Here is a 13,206-nt window from a genome sequence, read left to right as displayed (position 1 = left end):
AGAAAGAGGCAGAATAAAGGCCAAATATGAGCAGAAAGAGACAGAATGAAGGCCAAGTATGAGCGGAAAGAGGCAAGATAAAAGTCAGCAATGAGCAGAAAGAGACAAGATAAAAGTGATAAACCATAAGAAATGAGTGTAAAGAGGCAAAATAAAGGTCAGCAGTGAGCAGAAAGAGGCAAGATAAAGGGGAGAAATGAGCAGAAAGAGGCAGAATAGAGGTCAGAAACTAGATAAAAGAGGGATGATACAGGTAAGAAACGAGCAGAAAGAGGCAAAATAAAGGTCAGCAATGTGAGAAGGTGGCCTGGCATATGCTGGTCACTAGTTATAGTGGCCACCTTGCACCAGTCCAATTCGACTCTTATGGTAGATAGGTTTAAGACAACCTTTTAAAGAAAGCTATCCTAGTGGTAGCTGTGGAGAGCAGCCTTCAGGCTAAATCTCTGCGGAACGTAAAGCAGCTTGTTTTACCTTATAATCTCAATGAAAGGACACCACACAGGTATATATATCAAATATATATGTATTTATTACTAGACACACTCTACTAATCTCTTTGGGGCATATCAACAACAACCGGCGATAATTATCGCTGAGCGCACTTAGCGCCAGGATAATTATCGCCGGCTAGCGCCGATTTCTATCGCTGAGATAGCGTGCTATTAGCAACGCTTATCTCATCAGCGATAAAAATCCTGGCGCTAACTGGCTAACGTGAGATTCTCGCTGGAAACCCAGCGATCATCTCACGTTAGCTAGTTGATAAGGACTCACAAACTTAGCCATGATATCCTCCTTCCATAGGATATCATGGCTAAGTCAGTCCTGAAGCAGGTGTTAGGAAAGTAGCGATAACAGGTGTTATCGCTACTTTTCCTGACGCTATGCTTCATAGCGTTAGGCTTGCTGATAGGAGAAATGTCGCTTAGCGACATTTCTCCTGTCATGCCAGGTCAGGAACGCCCACTTTGCATCTCATTAGAGATGCAAAGCTGGGCGTTAGAAATCCTGACGCTAAAGCAAGGTTTCACGCGTTAGCGTGACCTTGCTGATTAGGCGATAAATGTATCGCCTTTTTCGGCCGAAAACGACCGCAAAAGCGGCGATAATTTTTTATCGCCTGCTTGTTGATATGCCCCCTAATGAGATCAGAAGTCAGGAACATATGCACAAATCAACATTTCACAATAAGTTAAGCACAAATATGGCTGGGGCCCTAGGGGCGTAGCAGTACATATACTAAAAAAGAGACTTAAGAATAACGACTTGCGAGGGGACAGGGCCTAGGGCCTTCAGAAGCACTGGAGCCTCACTAAACCACCCAAGGCAGGTAAGTAAAGGACCCATGGGAGACGCATGCAGTGTGAGAACACAGCTACGGATCCCAATTGACTTCAATGGAGCAAGTCGCAATTGGAAATTTTGAGTTTAAGGATACTTCGGGAGAGTCTACAAGCAAGTCACTTACAGGGTAAGTAGTTCTAGAGCCAACACCCCAGGGAAGCCGAGTGCATAGGTGTCTTTTGGTGTCGGGTCGGGCATCGTTTTTAATGGGAGCGAAAGAAGAATTGCTGCTGGTGAAGACAGGAGAAGTGTCCGGTGGAATCCAAGGCTGGATTCAGAAGAAGGAAGACCTGAAAGCAGAGGGGACAGTGTTCAAAGTCACTTGGCAGTGACCCGGGGCAAGGAAGATGGATGCCCACAGTCGTCGGGTGATTTCAGGTGATCACAGGTGTCTTGACTCTTCAGCCACGAGGTCCAGGAGACGTCGAGATTTTCTGGTAAAACAATGGCAAGCTGGAACCCCACACGCTGCCCACCAATGTGAGAAGTTGGCCTGGTATATGCTGGTCACTAGTTAAAGTGGCCACCCTGCACCAGTACAATTCGACTCTTTTGGTAGATAGGTTTAAGGCAACCTTTTAAAGAAAGCTATGCTAGTGGTAGGTGTGGAGAGCAGCCTTCAGGCTAAGTCTTTGGAGGAATGTAAAGCAGCTTGTTTTACCTTAGAATCTCTTGAATTACTAAATGAAAGGACACCACACAGGTATCTATATCAAATATATATGTATTTATTTCTATACACACTCTACTAATCTCTTTATGAGATTAGAAGCCAGGAACACATTCAAATATCAACATTTCTCAATAAGTTAAGCACAAATATGGCTGGAGCCCTAGGGGCGTACCAGACCATATACTAAAAAATTGGGTTAAGAGAGTCGACTTGCAAAATGACAAGGCCTAGTGCCTGTAGAATCGCTGGTAATCACAATAGGGCAACCCACTATTCCCCAAGGAATTGGGTAGATCAGTTAAATAACAATAGGTACCTTGAGGATTTATTTAGTAACAATTAATTAGTTAATTAGGAAGTCACAAAGTGATCTTAATTTCCTTAAACTCAAGCAAAAGAAGGGGAAAAACTCATACAGTGCAATAATACAAAAAATGACCCAAGTTCATTTATAGTTTTTTTAACAAAAATAAATTTGTATTTTCAATTTCTGAAGTAGTGAAACAATACACTTTACATTTCATGTACGGCAACATAAAACTACTGTCTTCTTTGCAATCTTACTAGCAGTAGTTAATGACATTTCTTACATACAAGACAGAGCCCACCACATGTTTGGCCAGGCAATGAACTTAATTCATACAAACTTAAAGAATTTTTAGGCCACCAATGCCTCTTAGTTATGCAAGAAACTGCGACATTTTCTTGCCGTACATGAAATGTAAAGTGTATTGTTTCACTACTTCAGAAATTGAAAATACAAATTTATTTTTGTTAAAAAAACTATAAATGAACTTGGGTCATTTTTTGTATTATTGCACTGTATGAGTTTTTCCCCTTCTTTTGCTTGAGTTTAAGGAAATTAAGATCACTTTGTGACTTCCTAATTAACTAATTAATTGTTACTAAATAAATCCTCAAGGTACCTATTGTAGAATCGCTGGGGCTTCACTACTGCAGTGAAAGCTGGTATGAACGTGCAGTGTGTGAACACAGCCGAGGGTTCCCTATTGATTACAATGGAGCAAGTCGCGGTTTGATTTTTAACGTTTTTGGGTACTTCGAGGAAGTCTACAAGCAAGCCACTTACAAGGTAAGTATTTCGAGGGCCAACACACACTAGGGCACCGGAGTGCACGAGTTACCTCACCCAGGGAAGCCGGGTGCATAGGTGTCTTTTGGTGTCGGGTCGCGTCGCTGTTTTCTATGGAGACCAAAGAAGACTTGCTGCTTGCGTCGACTGAAGAAGTGTCCTGTGGAATCCAAGGGTGGATTCAAGATGGAGATGACCTGCAAATTGAAGGGACAGTGTTCAAAGTCACTTGCCAGTGACCGGTGGCCAGGAAGATGGCTGCCCAGGGATGTCGGGTGATTTCAGGTCATCGATGGTGTTTTGACTCTTCACTCATGAGGTCCAGGAGAGATCGACGATGACCAGCAGCTGGATTTGGAGTGTCCCACGGCGTCTGCAGCTGACTGAGGTGTCAGCAACCGGATTGGAGCCAACAAGCCTTGGCAACAGCAAGTCTTGTGGAAATCAAAGAAGGTCAGCGTTGCAGACCAGCAAGGTCTGAGGGACTCACCCAGCAAGGGTGAGTGAGGGCAGGCCTGGAGCAACCAGGGGAGCCCTTTTAGTTGATAAGAAAGTCTTCAGGGGAACCACAAGCCAATGGGCAAGGAATCGCGAAGATGCCTCTTGAGGAAATACTTCACAGGAGCTCACGGTCACTCGGGATGGGGTAGGCCTCTGATTTTTGCTGCAAAACCTGCTGGAGGCTTGGGTCACAAGTGGTCCAATGCACAAGTTCGTAGAACGTCTGAAGGGGTTGCACTCGACAATAGTGCACGGTACCCGGGTATTGCTGTTCCTCGTCACTCGTGGGGGCCACTCGCCTCAGCTCTGCTGGGAACTCACAATGGCTGTCGGAAAGTCAGTAAATCCTCTTCTGGGGCTGCAGGGACTTCGAACTCCGGCTGGAGCGGGAAAGTTTGCGACTGTTGATTAGAGTTTCTGGTGCCTGCCAAGCAGGGATGTCACTCCTTGACTCCAAGGGAGATTCTTCTGTCTTCCAAAGGTAGTGGAACGTCGAAGGGCCAGGATTCTTCTTTGTAGAGCGTCGTCAAGGGTTATCTGCTTTGCAATGGCAAAGTTTGCTATCTTATACTGAAGATAGGTGAGGGACTAGCTCTATGACCACTCTGGGAGGGTCAGGGTAGGGGGTGGTTACACCCACTTCCCTTTGTCCAGTTTCCACGCCATAGCAGGGACAGGTAGCCCCTGAACCGGTTTGAGCTGGCATATGCACAGAGGAGCCTACTGCTCCCCTAGTGCAGGACTTCAAAGCACTCTAGAAGTGCACCCACCCAGCTCCAATACACTAAATCCTGTCTGGAAGGTGGTGACATCTCCCTGTGACAGGATGCCTATTGTTGGGCTTCCTCCACTGCGAGTTTCAGTCAGCAGCAGGAGGGCAGCCCAGTGTCTGTGCTGGTGGTATCCATTTTGTGATGCCAGGGCTCTTTCAGATTTCTACCGTGTTACCACAGTAGGTACATGACGTCCCCTCTAGAAGGGTGGGATCATACTCCCACTCCAGTTACTGGTGTGGGGGTATGATTCCAAGTTGTTTAACACCAAACACGACATGTTTTGATGCAGTCATTCCAAAGTTAGCATTTACCGTTGGGTTATAATGCACTTAAGAGTATTTGGTTTAACCGCATTCACAAACAGCCACAGAGAATAGACTCTGGCAGCTGCAGAGGGGTCCTGCTCATGCAGAGGCACCCCCTCACATAGTAAACCAAGCACCCTGCCCTCAGGATTGATAGGGCCTGCCATGGGGTGAATGATAGGTTTATATGTGTGTGTATGGTGAGATATAGAAACATATACCTCAGTGAGGAGTGCTAACACTACCTCACCCAGGCTGCAGTAGCAGGCCTGTGGTGTCAGATTGAGTCTGCTTCCCAGGGGTGGCATAAGACATGCTTCAGCCCCTGGTAGGCCTGTGAAGTGCCTATGCCCTAGGTACCTAAGGTACCATATACTAGGGGCTCATAAGGTACCACAGTATCCAATCACTAGTGTATCTAATATGCACACCACGTCGTTTAGAGAGAACAGAGAGACTGGGGCCATGATTAGCAGGGACCCAGCCAGACTATAGCCAGAAACCAGTGTATACATCAGAAAAAAAGTGGGGGCAACATAAGTGCAGTTCCTACTCTCCTAAACAACCCCTCCAAATGCAGGGACACTAAACTAACCTTGACCAGTTGAGTCTTTGTGTTCTAAGTGGAAATACATTGAGAGTCCATCTGCATTGGCATGTTGGGTCCCAGGTCTATGTTACACTGTATAGTCCATCCCCTGTAGGGAAATGGACCACCTGAGCAGTTTAGCATTTTCACCTTTCATCTGTTTGAGCCATAGGAGGGGCTTGTGGTCAGTCTGAGCTATGAAGTGAGTGCCAAACAAGTATGGCCTCAGCTTCTTCAGGGCCCACACCACAGCAAAGGCCTCCTTCTCTATAGCTGACCAACGTTTCTCTCTAGGGGTCAGTCTTCTGCTTATGAAAGCTACTGGCTGGCCTTGACCTTCATCATTAAGTTGAGACAGTACAGCTCCCACACCCAGCTCTGAAGCATCTGTTTGAACAATGAACTTCTTTTTGTAGTCTGGACTCTGCAAGATGGGGGCAGTGCACATTGCCTGCTTGAGGTCATCAAATGCCTTTTGACAGTTAGCTGTCCACTGAACCTTTTTTGGCATTTTCTTAGAGGTCAGATCATTTAAGGGGATCACTATAGATCCATATCCCTTAACAAACCTCCTATAGTACCCAGTCATGCCTAAAAAGGCTCTAACCTGTGTCTGGGTTGTTGGAGCTACCCATTCCATTATGGTTTGGATTTTGCTCTGCAATGGTTGAACCTGGACTCCACCTACAAGGTGGCCCAGGTACACAACCTGACTATGCCCTATCTGGCACTTAGTGGCCTTGATAGGGAGGCCTTCTTGTTTTCGCAGGGCCTCCAAAACATTTCTGAGGTGGACCAGGTGATCCTACCAGGTGGAACTAAAGACAGCAATATCATCAAGATAAGCTGAGCAATAAGTTTCCATACCAGTCAGAACTTTATTCACCAACCTCTGAAAAGTGGCAGGTGCATTTGTCAAACCAAAGGGCATTACCACAAAGTGATAGTGCCCACCAGGGGTTGAAAATGCTGTTTTGGCCTTGGCATCATCAGCTAACTTGATTTGCCAATAGCCAGCTGTTAGGTCAAATGTACTGAGATACTTGGCTGGGGCCAAAGTGTCTATTAGTTCATTTGCCCTGGGAATTGGATAGGCATCAGTCCTGGTGACTGCATTGAGGCCTCTGTAGTCAACACAAAACCTCATTTCTTTCTCACCGCCCTGGGTATGAGGTTTAGGCACAAGGACTACTGGACTAGCCGAAGGGCTATCTGAAGGCTCAATAACACCTAGTTCCAACATTTTCTGGACTTCAGTCCTGATACAGTCCCTGATATGGTCAGGTTGCCTGTAGATTGTACTCTTGAGAGGCAGACTGTCTCCAGTGTCCACCTCATGGGTGCACCAGGAAGTCTGACTTGGGGTCAGGCTAAACATATGTCTGAACTGTTGCAGAACTTGTCTGCATTCAGTTTGCTGATGCTCAGTGAGGCTGCTTGCCAAAAGAACACCATCAACTGACCCATCATCAGGGTTCTGTGAGAGCAGGTCGGGGAGATGGTCACTCTCCTCCTCCTGGTCCTCATCAGTTGCCATGAGCAAGACCATGTCAGCCCTGTCCACATATGGCTTAAGTCTGTTGCTAGGGCTCCGGGGAGTTCCAAGATCCACCAAGTAGGTGACTTATCCCTTTTTTTCAACAATTGTATGGGGGCCACTCCATTTGTCCTGGAGAGCTGCTGGGGCCACATGCTCACCCACACTTTCTGGCCTGGCTGGTAAACAGTCAGGACAGCCTTTTGGTCATGCCAAGCTTTTCGTAATTCTTGGCTAGCCTAGCCTCAAGGTTTTTTTGTTGCCTTCTTCATGTACTCTGCCATCCGGGAGCGGAGACCAAGTACATAGTCCATCACATCCTGTTTGGGAGGTTTGAGAGGTAACTCCCATCCCTCCTTCACCAAACATAATGGGCCTCTGACAGGGTGCCCAAACAGAAGTTCAAAAGGGCTGTAGCCAACCCCCTTCTGTGGGACCTCCCTGTATGCAAACAGAAGGCAGGGAAGTAAAAGGTCCCATTTTCGCCTAAGCTTTTCTGGGAGGCCTTTAATCATTCCCTTTAGGGTTTTGTTGAACCTTTCAACTAACCCATTGCATTGTGGGTGATAGGGAGTAGTGAACTTGTAGTTTACACCACACTCCTTCCACATTGCCTTTAGATACCATGACATGAAGTTTGCACCTCGGTCAGATATAACCTCCTTAGGGAAACCCACTCTGGAGAAGACTCCAATGAGGGCTCTTGCCACTACAGGGGCTGTAGTGGTCCTGAGGGGAATTGCTTCTGGGTACCTGGTGCCATGATCTACTACCACCAGGATAAACCTGTGCCCAGATGCTGTTGGAGGGTCAAGGGGACCAACAATGTCAATCCCTACCCTTTCAAAGGGAACCCCCACCACAGGTAGTGGTATCAGGGGGGCTTTTGTGGTGCCACCTGACTTGCCAGTGGCTTGGCAAGTGACATAGGAGTGACAAAACTCCTTGTTGTCCTCTGACATGTGTTGCCAATGAAAATGAGGGACAAGCCTGTCCCCGGTCTTGTTTTGGCCCAAGTGTCCTGCAAATGGGATGTTGTGTGCTAGGGTCAAGATGAACCCCCTAAACATCTGAGGTATTACCAGCCTCCTGGTGGCTCCAGGGGTAGGATCTCTAGCCTCAGAATATAGGAGTCCCTCATCCCAATAAACTGTATAGGACCCACTAGTACTCCCAGCAGCCTCAGCAGCAGCTTGCTGTCTGAGGGGTTCAAGAGAGGGGCAGCGCTGTTGCTCCTTGCTCAGATCTTCCCTGGAAGGTCCCCCTGCCCCCAAGAACTCAACCTGACCAGGCTCAAGTTCCTCTGGGGCAGTTCTTTCTTCAGGCTCTGCTTCTCCTCCCTCAGGAGGGGAATCTGAGATCTGAGACAGAGGGGAAGGCACTGCCTTAACCCTCCTGCTCCTCCTCTTGGGTAGCATCTGGTCCATAGTTTCAGGATCCAGAGCTGGTTCAGCTTTATGCATTTTGGCCTGTGGCCTGGTCACAGCAAATACCTCTGCAGGTATACCCAACATCTCAGCATGAGTCCATAACTCCACCTCAGACCAGGATGAAGTTTCCAGATCATTGTCCAATAGACATTTGACAGGGAAGTCTGCACTGACTACTACCTTTTTGAGGCCAGTTACTCCTCCCCAGGAGAAATTCACAACTGCCAGACTATGGTTGGTCCTGACATTGCTTGCATTGGTAACCTGGTACATTTCTCCCAGGATGATCTGTGCAAGGTCCACTAGATCCTCTGCCACCATGGTGACACTAGCACCTGTGTTCCTGAATGCCAAAGTCTGTTTGCCATTTATTATAGGCTGCTGTTTGTACTTGCCCAGATTACTGGGGCTCACTAGCAAGGACATATCAAGGTCACCCTCACAAACTAGCAATGCCTGTGTTGGTACTCTGACTAGGCCAGAGTCCACATCAGAACTCATGGTCAACCCTACTACACCCTTATTCTGATTACCACCTCCACCAGTAGCTGTACTAGGGGGAACAGTTGCCTTAGGGGCAGGAGTGGTGGTGGTTTGGTCTTTGGACTTGGTACAATCAGAAGTCCAGTGCCCTTTCTGTTTACAGAATTTGCACCAGGGCTTCTTTTGGCCTTTTCTCTTTGTAGACTGTGAATCCCCACCAGATGCAGATTTTTGGGGCCCTTGTGAAGACTTCTGGTCTTTTGCCTTATCCCCACCTTTATCTGAGCCTTTAGGATCCTGCTTCTTAGTGTCCCCCCCCTTGGTTCTGGGTTTTCTGCCTCACCCTGGTTCTGACCCATTTGTCTGCCTTCTTTCCCAGTTCTTGGGGAGAGGTCAGATTAGAGTCCACCAGGTACTGATGCAACAACTGGTTTTGGCAATTATTAAGGATCTGTTCTCTCATGATAAGATTATACAATCCCTTAAAATCAGTAACTCTACTACCAACCAGCCAACCTTCCAGAGCCTTGGTTGCACAATCAACAAAGTCAGTCCAGTCCTGAGTCTGTGCTTTCTGGGTATCTCTGAACTTCAACCTGTACTGTTCAGTGGTTAAGCCAAACCCATCTATCAAAGCTAGGCCTGGGCGGTAAATTTCGTTCCGCTCACAGAATTTGCGATATTTTGACATTTTCGCGTTCCGCGGAGAGCGCGAAAATGTCAAAACTTTGGCAACCTGCAGCGAAACAGAAGTATTTTTCTTGTTCGCGCTTTAAAAATGGATTCTCGCGTGCGCGATCGTGACTTACCGGGTCCCTGCATTCGCCGATGAGTTTTCCTGTCCGTTCGCGCTCGCCACAAGATGTTGGATTGTTGGTAGCTGGTCGCGCTATCCCGCAAGAGTTTGCGATCGCGAACACGTCATTGCGATCGCGAACAGGAAATAAGCATCGCGAGCAAGATGGCCACGCCCATTAGCGACTGCATGCGCAAGTTGGAGATATATTTCCCCGCGAGCACGCAAAAACACATCGCGGACGGGTGGGAAAAACAATCTCCGCATCTTCGCGAAAGTTTCGCATGCTCAGAGAGATAATTTCGCGATAATTTGCGAAAGTGACTTTCGCAAATTCCGCCCACCCTTAATCAAAGCACTCTTCAGGGCTTCATAATCATTAGCATCCTCTTCTCTAACAGTGAGGAGCTTGTCTCTACCTTTATCAGAAAAGGAGAGCCACAAGATTGCTGGCCACTGTTTCTGGGGGACCTGCTGAACTTTACAGGCCCTCTCCATAGCAGTTATCCATTTGTGGATATCATCCCCACTCTGGTAGGGAGGAACAACCTTGGACAGGTTCCTATGGTCTGGAATGTAATTTCGCCTCTAGGGCACTGTTGCTGCCACCAGGGGGCTCTAACCCCTCTTTTCTATAAGCTCTCTGGAGCTCAAAGGCTTCTCTATCTAAGGCCAATTGCTTGGTTCTGAGGGCAAGCCTAGCTTCCTCATACTGCAGCATCTTGTACATTCTTTCAGAGGAGGTCTCTCTATTAAAGTATGAGTTCTTCTAATGGATAGAATCCTTGTCAGAGTGGTATGAGTGGTTAGATTCCCTTGAAGGGGACCTATGCCTCTCTTCCACTCTGTCAACTCTCTTAGGGAGAATTCCTCTGTCCTGTTCAGACTAAGAAGCAGGATCCTAAAGGCTCAGATAAAGGTGGGTATTAGTCAAAAGACCAGAAGTATCAAGAAGCAGAATAGAGATCATAAATGATTAGAAAGAGGCAGAATAAAGGTCAGAGAGAGGCAAAATAAAGGTGAGCAATGAGCAGAAAGAGACAAGATAAAGGTGATAAACCAACAGAAATACGGAGAATAAAGGTCAGAAATGAGCAGAAAGAAGCAAAATAAAGGTTAGCAATGAACAGAAAGAGGCTAACTAAAGGTGAGAAATTAGTAGAAACAGGCAGAATAGATATCAGAAATTAGCAGCGAGACGCAGAATAGAGATCAGAAACAATCAGAAAGAGGCAGAATAAAGGCCAGAAATGAGCAGAAAGAGACAAGATAAAGGTGATAAACCAACAGAAAGAAGGGGAATAAAGGTCAGAAATGAGCGGAAAGAGGCAAAATAAAGGTCAGCAATGAGCAGAAAGAGGCAAGATAAAGGTGAGAAATTAGCAGAATAGAGGTCTGAAACTAGATGAAAGTGGGATGATAAAGACGAGAAACGAGTAGAAAGAGGCAAAATAAAGGTGAACAACAAGCGGAAAGAGAGTGAATAAATATGAGAAACGAGCAGAAAGATGCATGATAAAGGGGAGAAATGAGCAGAAAGAGGATAACTAAAGGTCAGACATGAGTAGGAAGAGGCAAAACAAAGGGTGGAAATGAGCAGAAAGAGGGGACAATATGTACAAAACAAGTAGAAATAGGGTGAATTAAGTTGAGAAATTAGCAGAAAGAGGCATGATAATGGTGAGATATAACCAGAAAGAGGCAAAATGAAGGTCAGAAACAAGCAGAAGAGGCAAAATAAAGGTCTTAAAGAGGGAAGATGAAAGTAAGAAATTAGCAGAAAGAGGCAGAATGAAGATCAGAAATGATCAGCAAGAGAGAGAGTAAAGGTGAGGCACGAGGAGAAATAGGAAGAAGAAAGGTCAGAAACGAGCAGAAAGAGCCAGACTAAAGGTCAGAAAGAGAGAGGATAAACGTAAGAAATGAGCAGAAAGAGGCAGAATAAAGATCAGAAATGAGCAGCAAGAGACAGTAAAGGTGAGACACAGGCAGAAATTGGAAGAATAAAGTTCAGCCACAAGCAGACAGAGGTGAGATAAAGTAGAGAAATGAGCAGAAAGAGGCAGAATAAAGATCAGCAGCAAAAAGGCTAAATAAAGGTGAATAACGCAAGCAAAAGGCAGAATAGAGGTCAGAAACAAGTATAAAGAGCCAGAATAGAGGTCAGAAACAAGCACCAAGAGGCAAGATGGAGGTCAGAAACTAGCAGAAAGAGGCAGAGTAAAGCACAGCAGTAATGAGGCTAAATAAAGGCGGGAAAGAAGGTCAGAAGCAAGCAAAAAGTGGCACTACAGAGGGCAGAAATGAGGCTCAAGAGGTAAAATAAAGGTCAGAAATTAACAGAAAGAGGTAGAAAAAAGGTCAGCAATGAGCAGAAAGAGTCAAGATAAAGGTGTGAAATGAGTAGATAGTTGGAAAATAAAGGTCAGAAATGAGCAGAAAGGGGCAGAATAAAGGTCAGAAACAAGATGAAAGGGGGATGATGAAGGTGAGACACGCGCAGACAGAGATAGAATACAGGTGAGAAACGAGTAGAAAGAGGCGGAATAGAAATCAGAAACGAGCAGCAAGAGGCAGAATAGAGGTCAGAAACGAGCACCAAGAGGCAGCATGGAGGTTAGAAAGAAGCAGATAGAGTCAGAATAAAGGTCAGCAGCGGTGAGGCTAAATAAAGGAGAGAAAAGAAAAGCAAGAGGCAGAATAGAGGTCAGAAATGAGCACCAAGAGGCAGAATAGAGGTAAGAAACGAGCGTATAGAGGGAGAATAAAGTTCATAAATGAGCAGAAAGAGCAAAAATACAGGTCAGCAATGAGCAGGAAGAGGCAAACTAAAGGTGAGAAACTAGCAGAAAGGCAGAATAGAGGTCAGAAACGAGCAGAAAGAATGATGATAAAAGTAGGAGAGTAGGATCTGCCTCTTATGTTGCCCCCACTTTTTTTCTGATGTTAACACTGGTTTCTGGCTATAGTCTGGCTGGGCCCCTGCTAATCAGGGCCCCAGCCTCTCTGTTCTCTCTAAACAACATGGAGTTCATATTAGGTGCACTAGTGATTGGATACTGTGGTAACTTATGAGCCTCTAGTATATGGTACCTTAGGTACCAAGGGCATAGGTACTTCACAGGCCTACCAGGGGATGAAGCATGTATTATGCCACCCATGGGAAGCGGACTCAATCTGACACCACAGGCCTGCTACTGCAGCCTGGGTGAGGTAGTGTTAGCACTCTTTACAGAGGTATAAGTTTCTATATCTCACCATCCACACACATATAAACCTATCATTCACCCCATGGCAGATCCTATCAATCCTGAGGGCAGGGTGCTTGGTTTCCATGTGAGGGGTGCCTCTGCCTGAGCAGGGCCCCTCTGCAGCTCTCAGAGTCTATTCTCTGGGGCTGTTTGTGAATGCGGTCAAACCATATACTCTTAAGTGCATTATAACCTCGCGGTAAATGCTAACTTTGGAATGGCTGCATCAAAACATGTCGTGTTTGGTGTCAAACGCTTTGGAATCATACCCCCACACCAGTAACTGGTGTGGGTGTATGATCCCCCCCTTCTTGAGGGATAGACATGTACCCACTGTGGAAACACGGTTGAATCCTGAAGTGCCCTGGCATCACAAAATGGATGCCACCAATCACAGACACTGGGCTGCCCTCCTGCTGCTGACC

This window comes from Triturus cristatus, chromosome 6, assembly GCF_964204655.1.
Source record: "Triturus cristatus chromosome 6, aTriCri1.1, whole genome shotgun sequence".
NCBI lineage: Eukaryota > Metazoa > Chordata > Amphibia > Caudata > Salamandridae > Triturus > Triturus cristatus.
This window is presented reverse-complemented; position numbering follows the sequence as displayed.